Below are 21,191 nucleotides of genomic sequence, written 5' to 3'. Positions count from 1 at the left end.
AGTCGAGGCACTTCAAATTTCGTTGATGGTTATGTCAGGATCTCATGAATCTGGCAAGTAGCTCGAACTAAATCAGATATGGCTTCTCTCGCACAATCCATCTATCTACATGATTTCACTCGATGTGAATTCCTGTGCAAAAAATGTTTGGTATTTCGGGTGTGACCTTTCAAATTTTCAAGATTTTACTTATGCCCGAATTCAAGAGTCTATTGTAGTTCATTCATCTTCATGAAAATCTCTCACATCAACCTCAGGTTGGGAATGTGCATCTCTCATAAATTCATGGAATTACGAAGTTTATTAGCTCAAGGACTATCTTTTCCCGAAGGAATCATACTTATCAAATTTATCCCTTAATGGTAAGCTCCTAAGTCTTCTTGTGATTTTATATTGCAAATTTGTCCTCTCATCACACCATAAATATTATTAAGTGATAATGAATGCAAAATTTGTCACATTAATAAAGTTCTTTTCCATTCACCATGTCCCAATTGGTCTCATGCATTAGTTGCAAGAAGGTGGTCTGTCATATATGGCTCTCAAGGAACTTGGTTCAATCTGATGCTTCAATCAACTCATCTGATCATTCTTATATTCTTAATGACTGTCATTTAGTTTATCATTTTCCCATCATCACATCCAATGATAGTTGTTTCACACAACATGATCTTAATTTTTCAACAACTCTCTATTCAGATTTTGGTCAAGCGGGTGAGGACTTCCACCTTCGTTAATGGTTATGGAAAGTGCTCACTGTCTTGCCATGATTGTTGAGTATCATCAAATCTATTTTTTCTCACACGATTCCTATCATGATCCCGCTCTTCTAATTGAAAATTCACCTTTTCCAAGATTTCAAGGTTTTCAAGAGGGCTATCATGAATTTTACAATCCAATCATTGAATGATTGGAACAATCTTACTTGGCAAGCTCTATTGTAAACAATAAGTTTCAACCTTTCCTCACACTTTCTAAGGAGCTTGGTGTATATGAATACACATCCACAAGAGGCTTCCAAGGTTTGTTGAAAAATGGTATTCATTGAAAAGGTTGGTTGTGACAGACCTTTTTGTCCACAGGAAAGACCTTACTTTTCTTGTGCAAGATATTCAATTTTTTATGTTTTCTGTTGTACAATGTTTTATATCCATTTTAATTGTTCGTATCTCTGTAGATGTAGGTAGGTAAAAATTATGTTGGCTTCAGTGGAAATTTCATCACACATGACCAAATCTTTTAGTTGTTAGTAGTAGGATTAGTTGAATCCTAGTTTTCCATTCATTGCACTCATTCTGCACTTGGCCCTTGTAGTATGTCCTTGTTTTCTTATTCTGGTTCTACACCATGTTTGATTTAGCGATTTTTTTCTCTTGTCTACTTGTTTTATTTCCTTTTTGTGTGTTTTCTTTCTTCTTGTCTTGTTTTCCTTTCATGTTGAGTTTTCCTTTTTCTTTCATCATGCGAATAAGTGTTGTGCCTAGACCTATTTTGGATTCTTAGTATGTGTGTGGTAAAATTATAAAGAATCTTGTGACACTTCAGCATTTGGCTAACCATTTGTCCATCTTCCTTTTGTTGGTTACATATTTTGACAAATGAAGTTCCAACGGAAAATGCGATCCATTCGTAAGGAGAAATTTGGTACCATGAACCCATTTCTAGTCTAGAAACCTCATACCTATACTCATTTTTTTTTTCTTCGATGTTCTCAAGCTTATCCAACTAGTAGAAATGGATAAGTGGAAAAATATAAATGAAAAAACCTAAATCAATGGTCTCTATATGCTTCTCTGAAGGAACAATCTCTTCTACTCTCAATAAGTCAAGATCCCCTCTTCCACCCCAAAATAAATAAGTTATAATGCATAGTTCTCTTTAAATAAATAAATAAAGGAGAAAGAAGAGAAAGCTTTCTTGCGCAGAGAGGTGAAGCAAGCAACTCCGTCGGGGTTTTGTCTAGGTTCGCTAGCAGTGGATCAATGTTTGTGTTCCAGCATGACTCTGTCGGGGTACTGTCCAGGCTTGATGGAAGTGGAGCAACACCAGAGATGAAAACTTATACTTTGTAAATATTAAGCTTGTGAGCCACACTACCCTTCCCAACTCGAAACATTGTGATTATGATTAATATTATGTTGTGTTTGATTGAGAAGGTATAGAAGGGAACATGGTTTTTTATGGGGTAAGTGAGAAGGCCAAGGTAATCTACATGATGAATAAATAATCCCTAAGGAACCAAGGCCCTGCATGGAATGAGTTAACCAAAACAGAGAATCTAGATTCTACTAGTGTGTCACCAAGTGTTGTAGCGATTGCAACACCCTCCAAAATTTTCGCCTACACTCAAATTTTGGAGCCTACTATGGATCCTGTGATCGGTGGTTCCTTAGTCACTTCTTGGTAAGCTGATAATTTCAAGCTCCGTTCTTCGATCTCAAGAGTCATTCACACTTTTATCTTTATTTAGAAAGCGTCATCTTCTGGCATGGGAGTTATCTCTTGTCATGCAAAGAGAATATTTGGTTTGATTCAAGGGGAAATTCACGCACTATTACAAAATTGTCGTCATTATCCTTACAAAGTCTATCGTCGGAGTTACACTTGTAGTAAGCTGCCAAAAAGATTATTGTATTAAGCAAAGTATGTTTTCATATGTTCTCGATGATCTATGTTGTATCACTAAGTGTCCAAGTGTGTGGTCACAATCAAGTTCTATCACTGTTCACGTCGGTTCCACTGATCCCACACTTAACCAAATTCCAGAGGATTCCTAGCAACATAGCCTCATCCAACCTTCCTAAACCGTGCACTTCACATCTGCAACCCTCAAGTGCTTTATGCTAAAACTACACAGAGGCTACCCCCAGTGACCTTCCCTCACCTGAAGCTCACTGCCCTCAATAACTATGCATATTTTTCCTCCAGACCTTTCAGTTTCTTAGTCCCCCTTGCCTCTGAAAACTATGCAGATTTGTCCTCTAGAACCTCATCCCACAGCAGCCACTGCCTGCTTGAACTGCACAATTATGTCCCTCAGTGGACACTACACAATTTTTTCCCTTAGTGGGCACAATGCAGTCTTATCCCTTAGTCTAGCCCAGTCACTGAGCCTTCTCCACGCTGACCTAATACTAGTTCCAACTTAGTCAATGGATTATCATGCAACATCTTAGACTAGAGGTTTATCAGATTGATGTCATCTTGTCATGAGTGGATTACAGATACAATAATTCTACCAAGCTATTGCAAGATGATGAAGAAGGAGATGAAGAAGGAGGACATTCTAGATGACACTAAGGAGGTGAGGAGAAAAGATAGTTATCAAATAAGAATACTAAGGAGCCCAAGGTATGATAGGAGATCGAGACCGCATGGTGACTCTATTTTATTCACAACCTTTTGTAGGGTAGGTATGGAAAACAAATCACATATTTCATGAAGTTGAAATACACCTCTTAACATAGGATGAATGACATCTTATCATTTTCATATCGTTATTTCTTCAATGGCATGTATGTTCTCAAACACCAAAGGCAATTCCATGTGTTTTCTCTAAGTGTTTTGCTCCCTTTCGCTTGTTGGATCAATTGATCTTTCTTGGAATGTTTGACTATTATGACATGTTTGTGAGCCTTCTCTGGTGGTTTCAAAGTTCAACCTATTTGTATATGAGTTTTCCTAACCATGTAACACCTATCACACTCATACACAAAGTCTTGAGCATTGTCACACAAGTGTTGTTATAGACATTTTTGGGCCCTACAACCCCAAGCATGAAATGTCCATAAACCAAGGGCTCCTAAGACCCTAAAAGTTTTGTTCTAACCCCTAAAGGAACAAGGTCAATAGATTACAGCTTCTCCCAGAAGTTCTCCATGAGAAACTGCTCATAATTGGTCAAAACAGGATCATTGCAGTTGCTCCACTGGCTAAATGCGTTGCATCTCACCCAAATACACTGTGAGGGTGCGTTTCATTTCAAAAGTCCCTTCTGTGGGGTGCGATGGGCGAGAAATGACAAATGGAAGTGTCATTCCGCGAGGTGGAGAGGCAATGGAAGCTTCCAGAATCTTCTCCTGTGACACTTGCCTCACTGAATTCGACCAAGGATGAGTAAGAGGCCATGAGTCTCCAAGTGGAAGCAAGAACTATCAGAGAGAAGACACTAATAAAATCACAAGCTGACTCATCCCCCTTACAGATATCTATATATGGATCCCTCATCCCAGAGATCTAGAGGCTGGAATTTTGCATATTGTAAGGAATTGTTGTTGGTTTCTTGAGACAAACATCAGATTGTTGGGTGATCTAAGCTTTGTTTGAGGTGAAGAGGGGCTTCTTTGCTCGGAGGTTGATGCTGGGTCAGAACAACTGGTTGTAACTCCTCTTGGCTCTTTTCTTATTTATCAATAAAAGCTATTTGAGTTTTCCTCCATGCTTTTTTGTCATTGATGCTTGCTACATTTGTATGGTCAATTTACATCTGATCCTAGATTGTTTATGATTATAGATCGATGTCTTTGTATAGTGCTATGCTTCTGTGATCTTACAGGTACTTTGCGAAGCTGGGCGTGTAAGGGAGCAGGTAGCTGAGGACTATCAAAGAAGAGAGGGATCAAATCAGGAGATTAGCGCAAGACAGAGGTTAGTCTTTCTGTTCCTCTCTATCTATAATTCATAAAGGAAAAACGAAAGTAGCTTTTCTCTATTTGTTTCTAAGGCAGCTGTCACACCTTAGTGGGATAGAGCAGTTCTATATAGACACTTTTCCCTGTAACAAAATGGCTGATCATAATATTTTCATGATCTGGCTGAGGCGGGCATTCCCATGCTCAGCTTTATAAATTCATTTTCATGTACATAGGACTGAAAATTGGTTTTCCTGTATGGCTCTTCTCAACCTCTGTCATTCAGAACACCACAATTCCTGAACAATCGAATCAGCAACTAGACGAGTCCAGAGTTACCCACCAACCTTCTACTTCCTCTAATTCTTCCTCTCCTCCTTCCTCTTTGCTTGATGGGGCTGGTAAAGCCAAAATTCAAGTACCTAAGGAGAAGAAGGAAAAGAAGAAGAAAGATAAGAAGAAGAAGGAGCCAAAAGCGAATGGGGGCAAACGAGTGTCGTCTAGCGAAAATCCACACACTGCACCGACCAGGCCTAAATCTCCATGTGTCATTTGCAAAGGAGACCACTATCACAGAGATTGTCCTTGCATCCCTCGGATCTTAAGGGACTGGTCTCCTCATTTTCACAACCCGGTGTCGTCAACCTCTGATGATCATGTTGAAAACACACCGTCGACTAGTGAAAGTGAAGCTCCAGGACAAAAAGGAAAATATAGATTTCCTTGTAAACTGTGCAAAGGCGATCATGCCATCCACCGTTGTCCCTTCTTAGACGAAGCTAAAAGAGTTTTGGACGATCATCCGGTTTCACCATTACGACTTCCTCCTGGATATGAAAAACTCTTGCCGAGTCCGTCACTAGTTGAAAATCTGGCTGGCCCGCTCAGGTGGTCGGCCGAAGCATCTGTCATTGAAGATAAACCATCTGAACCCATACCAGACGAAAGTCAAAAGGTCGAGGCGGCAGTTGACCCGGTCTTGCCTTCGGAGGTTCCATCTTCAGATGATACAATCACTAAAAATAACAAGGATGACACCGTCCAAATTATTTTCATAAGCACAGACTCCAACGAACATGGGGGCAATTTACCCGTTCCTTTACCGCAGGAAGGAAGTTCGTCAGAATCATACCGGGCCGTCTATTCGGCCCCACCTCCAAGAAACCTAGTTGTCTCCTTCGACTGGGATCAACTAGGCAGAGCCCGTTTACCAGCTAGTATACCATTCCGAATCATTATTCAAATATATAGAATGGTTATGGCTGGTACAATCATAGATGAGGGGGCTTCTGTGAGTATCCTTTCCTCGATTGCTTGGAAAGTGCTTGGTTCACCATCGCTTTTGCTTGAGATGAGAAATCTAACAGGTTTTGATAAAGGAACCAGTCGACCGTTAGGGATCCTTCCCAATGTGCCCATAACATTGAGAGGGAAAACCGTTCACATGAACGTAATGGTAGTTTAAGGACCCCTGGATTATAATCTACTCCTTGGACGAGACTATATTTATTGCATGAGAGCCATTGTCTCATCACTCTTTAGAGTGATGTGTTTTCCACACGAAGGAAGAGTGGTCAAGCTCGTAGACCAGCTTTCATTTCCCGGATCACACATAGCAAATAGTCATAGACCATCCCTGAATGGTCTTTTCACGCAAGAAATGTCTCAACCCCCAGTCCATCCACCTGATGAGCGCGAGTGATTCAAGGGATATGACTGAAACCCAGGGGGCATGCACCCTGGTCTGCTTCGGCAGGAAAACCTCGGGTATAGGGTAGGTTTCTACGAGAGTATATGACCTCCGTACTCTCGTTCGTGATTGGAAGAGGGAGTTGGACTGGAATAAGATCCTCTTGTCAAAGTTATGTGAGTTGGCGGGCATCGCCACCCACCTTTGTTTATCTCGGTAGACATCGTCGAAGAGGTGTTTTGTTTACGCCGTAAATAGAACTATCTTTGGTAACCTGTAAGAGGTAGGCCTCTCTCGGTAAAACAAATGTTTTAACGGACTAAAGAAGGGGTAACCTTGAAACTCTGTTTTATACCTGGGGGCATGCAAGCCTTTTGGCATGCAAGCGAAGAGCGACTATTTATTTTTTAAATTTATAGGACCTCTAACCCTTTAAACTCGTAGGATTGGTCGTCTCCTAACTTGCATAAAGAAAGGATGTGGGGAAAAACTCTAAAAGTTGCCATTTTATATGAGACATTCTTATCACACGACTGGATTAATCGAGCAGTTTTAGCACATAGTTCAAGCTCGTTAAAAAATAAACATAAGCCATGAGCAAATGTTTCCACCCGCGTTTAAGCTCGTTAAAAAATGAACTATTCCCTGGTAAATAACCATCGTGAATGTAGTACTTCAGCCATTAAAGCCTTGGTCGTGTTTGCACCGTCACCTCCACTTTTTCATTGGCCGATCATTCACCCCCATTTGATTGTTTACCCATTTTGAGGAACAGCTGCGAAGAGTGATTTCACTAGCCATCCTTGTAACACTGCCGTGATTGGAAAATTCCAAACCTTACCTGGAATGAGCTGCTACCCATTTTATCACTCGTTCCTCAAAAGACGAGTCTCCTTTAAGCTCTTTTCAACTGACTCGTAAAATATGAAAAGATTGTTGAGCCATTGGCCTCTCCAGCTCGTTAAAGGGACAGGAAGTGCTATCCCTCCTCTAGATTTTAATATTTTTGGACGTGAGGGATTATTACACAAAAAGATCGAGCGCTTGTTTTGTTCGGCTCGTTAAAAGTATCGAAAATTCATCCCTTCTGTATTGTTTTATACTTTTTCGGACTTAAGGGATTAGATGACGAAAAAGGAATTTTGGAGTTACCTTTACGTTCCTTTTCAGACTCTCTAAAATTGAAAAGGACCGAGTTATCTTTGTCATTAAACTCGTTAAAAAGATTAATAGCGACAAACTTGTCTATAGACGAGAACGAGTTTCACTGTCGCTAGGCTCGTTAAAACATAGCGATGGTTTTTCCCGAAGGGAAAATTATAGAACAAGCATATGTTATCCTCCTCAAGCTTGACAAAAATAAAGAGGTACTGGTTAGCAATGACTGGGGAAAATTGGGAAGAAAACTTGAAGAAACTTTGTTGGTAGCAAGTCGCTTTTGAACATGACACTTCCACTTCATGTCCGAGTCGGGTTGGGTTGTTTCATTCACCGGTCACATCACCATGGTCACACCATACCATCCACATTTGGGGTTAATGCTACCAATCCATCACATCAGTGTCGCCGATATGTTCAAGAGAAGTCATTCAGTGAATTCACCTGTGTCTCACCCATTACCATACATTATACTCCATTATTTCATGACCGCCACCCTGAACCTTATATCACCAGATGGTTTTCACCTCCATTAAAATCATTTGCTCCATTCCGTGTCATTGATGTGGGATTCATTAAGGCCCTCCTGTGACAGATAACTTCTTGTCGACATCAACTCATTATCCAAGAAGTTGGTCTAGGAACACCCCATTCATTACTTTGAAGCTTGCATGCCTCAATGGCAAGTTTCTCACTTCCGGCGACAGGTTTACATCGATGGCCTTCGACCGAAAGATTTTGCGTGGTGTTCGACGCCAAGTCCTTTATTCACACCACGTGAATTGTACTATAGTACCTTGAGGGTCATTATCATTATCGGTGATTCCTCTCGCGCTTGTTAACAGTTTACATCATTGACTGGTAATAAAGCGATGTCTTTCCATGTTTGACTTCAGAACATTTCTCACATGGATTGACTTGTACTTCGAGTGAAGATCAGACGAGATTGAAGACCCTGGATCTAGTTTCATCCATCCGGGCTGCGATATATATTCAGGGAAATAAAGAAATTAAATGTACATCATTGCTGCATAGATAATCATCCACTCAAAAGGATGATGGCTCTATCAGAATCATCAGTCTACACTCAGACGATTGTCTGTCCTATGTACATGAAAATGAATTTATAAAGTTGAGCATGGGAATGCCCGCCTCAGCCAGATCATGAAAATATTATGATGATAATGTATTGTATTGTATCTTATTACAGGTCTCCTCCCAACATTGAAAGAACTTTGGATCCTCACAATAAAGCATTTCACCCGACATCAAAAGATTAACGGCCTCATGCTTTAGGGGGCAACTGTTATAGACATTTTTGGGCCCTACAACCCCAAGCATGAAATGTCCATAAACCAAGGGCTTCTAAGTCCCTAAAAGTGTTGTTCTAACCCCTAAAGGAACAAGGTCAACATATTACAGCTTCTCCCAGAAGTTCTCCATGAGAAACTGTTCAGAATTGGTCAAAACAGGATCATTGCAGCTGCTCCACTGGCTAAATGCGTTGCATCTCACCCAAATACACTGTGAGGGTGCATTGCATTTCAAAAGTCCCTTCTATGGGGTGCGATGGGCGAGAAAGGACAAATGGCAGTGTCATTCCGCGAGGTGGAGAGGTAATGGAAGCTTCCAGAATCTTCTCCTGTGACACTTGCCTCACTGAATTCGACCAAGGATGAGTAAGAGGCCATCAGTCTCCAAGTGGAAGCAAGAACTATCAGAGAGAAGACACTAATCAAATCACAAGCTGACTCATCCCCCTTACAGATATCTATATATGGATCCCTCATCCCAGAGATCCAGAGGCTGGAATTTTGCATATTGTAAGGAATTGCTGTTGGTTTCTTGAGACAAACATCAGATTGTTGGGTGATCTAAGCTTTGTTTGAGGTGAAGAGGGGCTTCTTTGCTGGGAGGTTGATGCTGGGTCAGAAAAACTGGTTGTAACTCCTCTTGGCTCTTTTCTTGTTTATCAATAAAATATATTTGAGTTTTCCTCCATGCTTTTGTGTCATTGATGCTTGCTACATTTGTATGGTCAATTTACATCTGATCCTAGATTATTTATGATTATAGATCCATGTCTTTATATAGTGCTATGCTTCTGTGATCTTACAGGTACTTTGCGAAGCTGGCGTCCAAGGGAGCAGGTAGCTGAGGACTATCAAAGAAGAGAGGGATCAAATCAGGAGATTAGCGCAAGACAGAGGTTGGTCTTTCTGTTCTTCTCTATCTATAATTCATAAAGGAAAAACGAAAGTAGCTTTTCTCTGTTTGTTTCTAAGGCAGCTGTCACACCTTAGTGGGATAGAGCAGTTCTATATAGACACTTTTCCCTGTAACAAGTGTCCTCACAATCGCCCTAAAGTCTATCTCAAGTGTATCATTTGTCGCTTCTTCACATAAGACATTCACACAGAGGTTAATGCTTTGTTTTTTTCTTGAAGGTCTATGTTGTCGTGTCATCTAAGTATGCTAAGTCTGTGATCACATTCAAGTTCATCATGGATCAATCTCCCTCCCGCACTTAACCATTTTCGAAAAATATTCCCGAATGGAAAACTCAACTTCACCTAGCCTTGTCCAAGCTGCACACTGCACTATCTTATCCCTAATCGATGTGACCTTTCTTCTTGGAACTATGCAGTGTGCAGTCACTATTCTCTAGGGTTGTTTCTCTGTGCATTTCCTAAGTTCAGTAGCCTTCCTTGACCCCCAAAATTGCATAGATATGCCTACTAGTTTGCCTCGAAATACGCACTTCGCACTTTCAATACTCAAGATTTTTCCTTGCCTGATAGAACCCCACAATGCGTTACATAGTCTAGCCTCCCTTGGCCTCCAAAACTGTGCATATGTGTCCTCTAGTGACCCTCACTCAACCAAAGCTCACTGTCCTCAAGAACGGCACGGATTTTTCCTCCAAGCCTCTCTACTGACTAGTCCTTCTTGCCTCTAGAAACTGTGCAGATCTGTCTCCCAGGGTATCATCCTGCATCAACCATTATCTGCTTGAACTGTGCAATCCTAACTCCCAGTGGCTACTGCGCATTTTTTCTCCCCAGTGGGGACTATGCTAAAAATTTCCTTGGTCAAGCTTGAGCTGCACTTTGCGTAGTCTCATTGATCAAGCCCTCTTCCTGTCACCTGGAACTGTGCAATGCACAGTTACTAGGCCCTCTCTCCCAACATATCACTTGTCTCAGGCTCAGTTCATGGATTGTAATGCATCATCTTAGACTAGGGATTTTTCGGATTGATGTCGTCTCGTCATGAGTGAATTGGAGGAACATGTACACTATCAAGTCCCGGGGAGATGATGAAGAAGGAGAAGAAGGAGGGAAGCATGCCTAGAGACTCACTTGTAGTTGAATGAATGGGTGAACCTGCTAAGAGAAAGCAAAGGGACACAAGTTTGAAACCACCTCCCAAGACCGAAAATCATTGAAGGCCTTGCATCATCAAGCTATGTAGAGGAGAAGGGAAAGCATACCCAAGAACATCTATCACTCAATAGTAATAATGACTTGACATTGCCACACCATCAAGCCAGTCCATGTCAGTAGCATCATGTCAAGTCATGTGACAAGTTGTCATATGCCACATCACTATTATGGGCCATCTATATTGTATATGAAATGTATTGAAAAGTCAAAGTCCAATGGACACACAAGAGTATGAAGAGTCATGTAAGTTGAACAGTCATGAGGGTAGTCAAAGAGTCACAAGGGGAAGCATCACCCTTGGTTGTATATACCCCCTCATTATATGAGCAAAGGAAGTTTTGCCTTAGCTTCTCCTGCAAGGAATTAGAGAGACCGGCTAGTTCTTTGAGGAGAAAGGAGTGGCTCCAATGTCCCACTACTGGGGCTAATGATGTAAAATGTACATATGTGTCTTGGAATCTTTTATAAATAATAGAATCCTTTTAAGTCCAACACGTTCTTCATGCATGACCTACGAATGTTTGTAAGACTATTCTGTGGACGTTTGTATTTCCTTTTTTCTTTTACATGTACTAAGATAATTGAACTATTTCAATTATTTTAGTTCTTATCTCTTTGGGAATGTGTTGTAATGGTTGTTATTATTGTCCCATCCTTGCGGACTATTTTGCAGTATAATAGACATATCTTTCTTCACTTATTGATTATAACGATAGTCACATCCATCGTGGACTATTCTGTTGGATGTTAGATGGACCTTCCCTTTCCTATTGGCTATAATGACCGTCACGTCCACTGTGGACTATTCTTATGGATGCTAGATAGGTCCTTCTAGTTCATGTGTGTCTCTTCCTGGGTGATGTTGTTACCTCTCACTCAGACATTGACTTTTCTCCCCCCTTTTACAATAAGATAACCTAGATACAATTGTTTTGCACACTCACTAGGCACACCTACCTTGGTTTTCAAAGATACCATTGCATCACTCTCCTATGCTGACAACTAGAGCCAAGGAAAATCTTTAAGGATTTGGAAATCGAGCTTTTATACCAGATGAGACTCCTACACCAAACGTTGTGAGGTCTAACTCAGAATTCATATCGGGGAGATCCCCTTGGTTTGCAGATTTCCAGAATCGTCAACAAGGCCTCTATTTTCTTCATTTTCCTTCAATTTACTTCTCATGCATATATGTGTCTCTTCACCTTCCATTTCTTCTATTTTCCTTTATTTTCATAATTAAATGCAAATTATTGACACTTTTCCTTTGCCAATTCCTTTTCCAATTTCCATAACTATTAATCAATCACAAGGGATACCCATCACTATGTTTTGTCCAACATTTAGCTTGGAATGTGTGTCTCATGACCTTGGTATTATATTCTTTTCATGGAAAATAAACCAAGGGCTGCTACAAACTCCTCCCCCTTAGGAAACACTATCCTCGATGTTCTATGACACCAGTGACCAAAAAACCGCTAAAAACAAAACATACTACCCATGGAGCTTTATAACACGGTTCGATGCAGTATTTACAATGACAACTACTACAAACCATGACCAACATAATCAACCTTGACAATCATAATGCTTACTGGAGTTTTATAACACAGCTCATAGTAGTATCCACAACAACATCCATATATACATGTACACATTAAAAAAACTAATTTTCTTGAACCAACAAATAATGAAGGATATAAAGCACACATCTAATCAACCATCTCCCATGTAGCTTCATTGGCCCAAAGCGCTTCCACTGCACTATAACCTACTCGATTGCTTTGTTTCGGATCATGAGCTATTTCCGCTGCAATATGCATTGTCGTTTTGGCTGGAATTCTCCCTCCGACTCCACCTGCAATACAGACCAGTCAATCACATGATCAACATCCTGCACGTAGCTCTTAAGTAGTGAAACGTGGAAAACATCATGGACTTTCACTGTTGAAGGTAGTGAAAGTCTATAGGCCAAAGGTCCTATTCTCTCAAGGATCTCAAAAGGCACGCAATATCAAGGTGCTAGCTTAGTGCATGCTCCAATCCTCAAGGAGATATTCTTAGGCCTTTAGTGCAAGTAAACTGGCTCCCCAACTAGAAAATCCTTAAATACCCTGTGATGATTTGCATAAATCTTCTCGCTATCCTCTTCTGCCTTCAAATTCCTTTTAAGAACCTGCATTTCATGTTCCATTTCTGCCAAAATGTTTGGGCCAATCGACACGTTGTTCACTAGATCACTCCAGTTGATAGGAGTATTACAACTTTTCCTGTAAAGAGCCTCAAATGGACTCATCCTCAAGTACTCCTAATATCCATTATTGTATGAAAAATTTACTAGTAGAAGATACTCCTCCCACTTCTTCTATTGATGCATGACATACATCCTCAACACATCCTGAAGAATCTTGTTGACCCTCTCTGTCTATCCATCTGTCTGCAGATGATAAGATGTAATGAAGGCTAACTTTGTCCCAAAAACTGAAAACAATTCCTTTCAACACCTGGAAGTGAACTTGGCATCTCTATCTGATACATCCTTCTTAGGAACACCACGCAATATCACTATCTCCCTAATCCAAATATGAGCTACATCGCTAGCTGAATTCATAGACTTAACTTTAGTGAAGTGAGATACCTTACTTAACCTGTCAACTACAACCATGATGTAATCATGCTGGTTTGATTTCCTTGACAAATATGTAATGATTTCCATGGAAATGATCTCCTATTTCCACTCTGGAATCGAAATTGGATGCAATAAACAATGAGGATGCTTACACTCTGTTTTTACCTGCTCATAGTTTAAGCATCTCACAACAAACTTAGCCACCTCTTTCTTAAAGTTTAGCCAATGATAAAATTTCTTAACTATTGTCAATGTATTTTGATATCCTAGGTGACTTGAATATGTTGGCATTATGTTTCTGGTATAGCTATATGTTACAGATGTTGTACTTGATGGCAACTCCCGTGGCAAGGCTCTCAATTTGTTGAAAATTAAGAAGGACGCAGGAAAGCAGTTCAGAAGGTGCGTACCCGCAGGTACACCATGCAGGGACTGCGTCCAGGTACGCAGGGCAGCCGTTCAGGAGGTGCGTCCCCCCAGTGCACACATTTCAAGGCAGAGAAAAGCACACATGGGGTTTCTTATGTTTTACTCTTGGTATTTAGCCGACGGTATTGGGTTATTATGGTGTCGGCTCGTGGTATTGTTCCATGATTTTAGGAGGAGCGTGCCTATATAAAGCAAAGGAGATCATTTGGCTTAAGCATGGTTTTTGGTTGAATATCTTATGAGGGCTAGATCTGGTCTAGATCTAAACAAGGCGAATCTACTGATGGACCGAGATCTCTTCGGCGCATGTTCAGATATGTAGATCTGACTATCTGGGTTACTTCTGAAGTCTTGAAAGCTTGGAGACGCAGGTGCAGTAAGGGTTCAGGTGCGCCGGGACGCAGGCGCAGAAGGGTTCAGGTGCGCCGGGACGCAGGCGCAGAAGGGTTCAGGTGCGCCAGGACGCAGGCGCAGAAGGGTTCAGGTGCGCCAGGACGTAGGCGCAGAAGGGTTCAGGTGCGCCGGGACGCAGGCAGTTCAATAGACTCAGAGCGAGGGACGCAGGCTAGCAGTTGAGCAGGGTGCGTCCGGGACGCAGGCTAGCAGTTAAGCAGGGTGAGTCCGGGACGCAGGCTGGCAGTTGAGCAGGGTGAGTCCGGGAAGCAGGCTAGCAGTTGAGCAGGGTGAGTCCGGGAAGCAGGCAAGCAGTGGAGCAGGGTGCTTCCTTCTCTTAAAATCTTTGTTTATCATTGTTGTGTTCTGGGTTTGGTCCTATTACTGTTGATCTGGTTACTAAAGTTGATTGGGTGATTCTCTCATACTTGATGATCAATTGATGCTTATGGATCCAGTTTGAAAATTTATGAAAAGTGGTCCTTGTAAGAAAAAGAAGTAGGGGGTTGTAGCTCCCTTCCAGGAGAGACTGGGAAACGAGAGAGAGTTGTAGCTCTCTGCAGGTTGCAGCCTGCGTACTGGTAAAGGACTGCACCAGTACAAAACCATTGTAAAAGGAGTTTCTAATTTGAAAGAAGATAGAGACATATTGCAGCAGGTGGTTTTCACCCACATTGGGTTTCCACCTTACATCTTGTGTTCTTTGGTGTGACTATCTGTTTTCTTTTGTTCATGCTCATTATTTTATGGTACTGACATGCAAAGATAATTCAAAGAAAAAATAAAGAAGATTTATTAAAAGTATTATATAATACTGATTCACCCCCCTCTCAGTATTATTTCCAACAATTGGTATCAGAGCAGGTCCTTCAGAGAAGCTTGATCGCTTGAAGGTAGATCGTTCATCATGAGCAACTACGAGAGAGAAGCATCAATCAGGCCACCGGTTTTTGATGGGACAAACTTCAATTATTGGAAGGTAAGAGTTACTGCCTATCTTCAATCTCTTGGTACAGAAGTTTGGGACATCGTAGAAACAGGCTACGCTTTTCCTTCAGCTACTCCTACAGATGCAGCCGAGAAAAAGAAGTATGAAACAAATGCGAAAGCAGTCAGTACTCTATTAGGATGTATATCTCAATCAGAATTCATGAAGGTAATGCACTATAAATCTGCAAAAGAGATATGGGACAAAATTGTCACAAGCTATGAGGGAGATGAACAGGTAAAGCGTGCTAAACTTCAAACTCTCAGAATTCAGTATGAGACTCTCAAAATGTATAATGATGAAAGTGTGGCTAACTATTTTCTTCAGGTAGATGAGGTTGTTAATTGTATGAAAAATTTGGGTGAAGAAATAAAAGAGGCTATTGTGGTTGAAAAGGTTCTAAGATCATTGTCCCCCAAGTTTGAATCTAAAGTATCTGCAATAGAAGAAAAGGAAAATCTACGAATTCTTACTATGTCTCAGCTACATGGAATTCTAACTGCTTATGAAATGAGAAAGGGAGGTCCATTAGATAGAAGAGAAGTTGCTTTCAAGGCATCAGGCAAAGGAGATTATTATGAAGCAAGTCACGTCCCAGAAGAAGAGGAAGAAGAATCAAATTTTGTCAGAAATCTTCAAAGGGGTTCTGGAAGGTTCAGAGGTAAGTTACCATTTAAATGCTTTGCCTGTGGAAGAGTAGGTCATTATGCTGCAAAATGTCCTTATAAAGATAAAGGAAAAGAACCTGCTAGATGGAACAAGAAACAGAATGCAAATAAGAAAATCTACTACACTCATGAAGATAGTGATGGTCTATCAAACAATGATGAAGATGAACAAGGTAATGAATATAAGTTGTTAATGGCATTTGAAGATGATGATTATATGGATGCTGTAGATGTGGATAACCTTTATGATGAAATTACTAGACTCAAGAGATGTATAGAAGAAAAGAACATGATCATTGATACTCTACAATTTCAAATTGATGAAAAGGAAAAACATCTTGAAAAATTAGAAGGTGAAATTGTTGGTCTTAGAAAAGAGATTGAGAAAACAAAAGCTATTAATCTCAAGTTTGTCAAAGGATCTGAAACTTTGGATGAGATTATCAATGTGCAGCAGTCTCCTCTAAACAAGACAGGTCTGGGCTATAATGGAGAAACTTCTCAAGCATCCACCTCAAAAAGTTATCTTGATGCAGCAAGAAGAAATGAGCAAAAGAACAATGAAGATCAACAGGTAAAGCAGGAACGAATTACAAACAGAAACTATCAAGGGCAATCCATCTTAAGGGTGAACAAAAGCTACAACCAGCCACAGGTAAAATCTTCTCAAATTGGTTAATAAATGAAAATAGAAACTACAATCAGTTGGCTGGTAGATTCAATAACCGCAGAAGTTTCCTCAATGGACAATGTTTTTCTTGCCATAACTTTGGTCACAAAGCAGCTCAATGTGTTGCATATAAAACGATCATGACTAGAGAAGCTCAAAAGCAAAGAAGTATGACAGGGATTACAAAGAGGACCTATAACAACTTTTTAGTTCTTGAAAATGAAGTTGAATGTTCTATTTGCAATAACTTTGGTCATGAAGACTCTGAATGCAGGAGCAGGTTTCAGCAGAAAAAGGAACAAGCCTCAAGCACCAAAACATGGAGAATAAAGGAACCTCAAACAGAAAGATGTGGGATAGCATTTTATGCAGAGGGACAGGAAAATCTATGGTACATTGGCAGTGGATGTTCGAAGCATATGACATGTGATAAAGAAAAACTCGAGTCTTATTCTGCTCTAGAAAAGGGAAAGAAAGTCTCTTTTGGAAATGATACTCCTGCAACTATAAAAGGAAAGGGCATTGCTCAGTTAAAAGAAAAGGTCAAGGCTGGAAATGTTTTGTATGTTGATGGATTGAAGCATAATCTTCTAAGTGTCAGCCAGATGTGTGATCAAAGAACCGAGGTTATATTCAGATCAAATGGATGTCTTGTTCGTGATCTTGATACAGGTAAAACAGTGATCAAAGGTAAAAGAACTCCAAATAATCTGTACATATTTGAAGAAGGACAACAACAATGCTATCTGAGCAAGGATGATGAGCACTGGTTATGGCATCGGAGGTTGGGACATCTAAGCTTTTCACAAATAAGGAAAGCATGCAAATATCAGGCAGTTCGTGATCTTCCAGATATCAAAATTCCTGACAACACCATATGCAAATCATGTCAGTTTGGAAAACAAACCAGAACTAACTTTCCAGAGAAAGAAGGATCAGCTAGCATGCCTCTTGAGCTAGTACATACAGATACATGCGGTCCTTTCAGGAAAAGAACACCTCAAGGAGAAGAATACTTGATATTATTCATTGACGATTTCTCCAGGTTTGTCTGGTTAGGACTTATGAAGCACAAAGATGAAGCATTCGAAAAAATTCAAATCCTTCAAAGCCTTGGTTGAAAATCAATCAGGTCACAAAATTAAGTGCCTCGGATTTGATAGAGGTGGGGAATTTACTTCAAATGAATTCTTCGATTTTTGTGAAGAACATGGGATAAGAAGAGAATTCTCTACAGCAAGAACTCCTCAGCAAAATGGAGTTGTGGAAAGGATGAACAGAACAATCCAACAAATGGCTCGTGCTATGCTTGATGAGTTAGGAACTCCCGCAATCTTCTGGGGTGAAGCTGCACATGCTGCGGTTGTTATTCTCAACAAAACAAATGTCTGGGTGAACAACACTCAAACTCCTCATGAGCTCTGGAGTGGTAGGAGTCCTTCGGTAAAGCACTTCAAAATCTTTGGGAGAAAATGCTATATCAAGAATACAGATGAGCAGCTTGGCAAACTTGAACCTAGAGCAGATGAAGGCATTCTTCTTGGTTACTCTCCACATAGCAAAGCATACAAATGCTACAATAAAAGACTTGGCAAAATTGTTGACAGCATTGATGTAGTGGTTGATGAAAAGGGATACATTCCTAGGCAAGTACATCATGAAGACATCGAAGAAGATGAAGGCTACCCCCAACGACAGAATGATGAAGAAGAAGAACCTCAAGAAGAAGAACCAGAGGAGCAAACAAGAATAGAAGAAAAGACTCCATCCAGATATGTTGAGAAGAATCATCCAGAATCTCAGATTGTGGGGCAGAAAGAGGCAGGTGTACAAACAAGAAGAACAATTGCAGAAGCTTCAAGCTATTTGGCATTACTCTCCTCTACTGAACCACAAAATGTGAAAGAGGCATGCAAAGATGAATGTTGGGTGAAAGCAATGGATGAAGAACTTGAGCAGATCGAAAAGAACAACACTTGGGAGCTGGTTCCTAGACCAAAAGATAAGAATGTTATCGGAACAAAATGGGTCTTCAAAAATAAATTGAATGAAAATGGAGAAGTAATTAGAAACAAAGCTAGACTTGTTTATAAAGGGTATGCGCAGCAAGAAGGAATAGACTTTGAAGAAACCTTTGCTCCTGTTGCAAGACTTGAGGCCATCCGAATGTTCCTTGCTCTCTCAAGTTTTCAAAACTTCAGAGTATTTCAAATGGACGTGAAATCAGCCTTTCTGAATGGAGACTTGGAAGAAGAAGTGTACATTGAACAGCCAGATGGGTTCATTCTTGGAAATGATCCAAATCTTGTATGCAGATTGAAAAAGGCTCTCTATGGTCTCAAACAAGCTCCAAGGGCTTGGTACTACCGTTTGGACAAATATCTTCATCAACAAGGCTTTTCAAAAGGATCAGCAGATAGCAATCTTTATATAAAAGTTGAAAATGACAAATTGCTAATACTTGTTGTATATGTAGATGACATTGTTTTTGGGAGCAATGAAGAAGCTATGAGTCAAAACTTTGCCTCTGTCATGCAGAAAGAATTTGAAATGTCCCTGCTAGGAGAACTGACATATTTCCTTGGTTTGCAAATCCAACAAAAAGAAGGAGGAATCTTTTTATCTCAAACCAAGTATCTCAAACAGATTTTGAAGAAATATGGTATGGAAGATGCAAAACCAGTATGTACACCCATGGTCACAGGATGTAGCCTCAGCGCAAATGATGAATCTGCAGCAGTACATCAACCAACCTACAGATCTATGATTGGAAGTTTACTTTATTTGACAGGTACTTGACCAGACATCATGCATGCAGTTGGAATAGTTGGAAGATTTCAGGCAAATCCGAAAGAGACTCATCTTCAGGCAGTGAAGAGAATTTTCAAATATCTTCAAGGGACTCAAAATTATGGCTTATGGTATCCTAGAGATACAGATCTTACACTTCATGCTTATACAGATGCAGATTGGGCCGGAAGCGTGGATGACAGGAAAAGCACAAGTGGTGGCGCGTTCTTTATGGGTTCCAGACTGGTATCTTGGTTCAGCAAGAAACAAAGTTCAATTGCCTTGTCTACAGCTGAAGTAGAATATGTTGCTGCTGCATCTTGTTGCACCCAACTCCTTTGGATGATGCAGACTTTGCAGGATTTTCAAATCACTTATACACCACCAATCCCCATCTTATGTGACAACACAAGTGCAATCAACATCTCAAAGAATCCTGTTATGCATTCAAAAACCAAGCACATACCAATCAAGTACCATTTTCTCCGGGAACAAGTACTTGAACAGAAGGTCAAGTTGGAGTATGTTCCTTCTAAGGAACAAGTTGTCGATATTTTCACCAAACCATTGCCCAGGGACACTTTTGAATACCTCAGGCAAAAGCTGGGGGTTGTTGATGCATCATCTTATTGTTGAACCTTTTCTGATTGATGGCACAGGTTCAGGGGGAGCATATAATGCATTGTTGGCATTATGGAGGATGGTCAGAAGGAGATCTTGGAAATAGCTGCAATATGTCTCTATCTCTTTCATGGTGGATTATGATTCTTTGTTGCAGATCTGGTTCATTTTCAGGAGGAGCATGATCTTAGGGGGAGCATACCCCTTTGCCCTTGATGTCAAAGGGGGAGAATGAAGCTGAAGTTTGTGAGGTTGCCATCAAGTCCAAAGGGGGAGATTGTTGGCATTATGTTTCTGGTATAGCTATATGTTACAGATGTTTTACTTGATGGCAACTCCCGTGGCAAGGCTCTCAATTTGTTGAAAATTAAGAAGGACGCAGGAAAGCAGTTCAGAAGGTGCGTACCCGCAGGTACACCATGCAGGGACTGCGTCCAGGTACGCAGGGCAGCCGTTTAGGAGGTGCGTCCCCCCAGTGCACACATTTCAAGGTAGAGAAAAGCACACATGGGGTTTCTTATGTTTTACTCTTGGTATTTAGCCGACGGTATTGGGTTATTATGGTGTCGGCTCCTGGTATTGTTCCATGATTTTAGGAGGAGCGTGCCTATATAAAGCAAAGGAGATCATTTGGCTTAAGCATGGTTTTTGGTTGAATATCTTATGAGGGCTAGATCTGGTCTAGATCTAAACAAGGCGAATCTACTGATGGACCGAGATCTCTTCGGTGCATGTTCAGATCTGTAGATCTGACTATCTGGGTTACTTCTAAAGTCTTGAAAGCCCGGAGACGCAAGTGCAGTAAGGGTTCAGGTGCACCGGGACGCAGGCGCAGAAGGGTTCAGGTGCGCCGGGACGCAGGCGCAGAAGGGTTCAGGTGCGCCGGGACGCAGGCGCAGAAGGGTTCAGGTGCGCCGGGACGCAGGCAGTTCAATAGGCTCAAAGCGAGGGACACAGGCTAGCAGTTGAGCAGGATGCGTCCGGGACGCAGGCTAGCAGTTAAGCAGGGTGAGTCTGGGACGCAGGCTAGCAGTTGAGCAGGGTGAGTCTGGGAAGCAGGCTAGCAGTTGAGCAGGGT

The sequence above is a fragment of the Pinus tabuliformis genome, chromosome 5_2, assembly GCF_031772625.1.
Source record: "Pinus tabuliformis cultivar Carrire ecotype Pingquan chromosome 5_2, CPIR1, whole genome shotgun sequence".
Classification (NCBI taxonomy): domain Eukaryota; kingdom Viridiplantae; phylum Streptophyta; class Pinopsida; order Pinales; family Pinaceae; genus Pinus; species Pinus tabuliformis.
Note: the sequence above shows the minus strand (reverse complement) of the source record.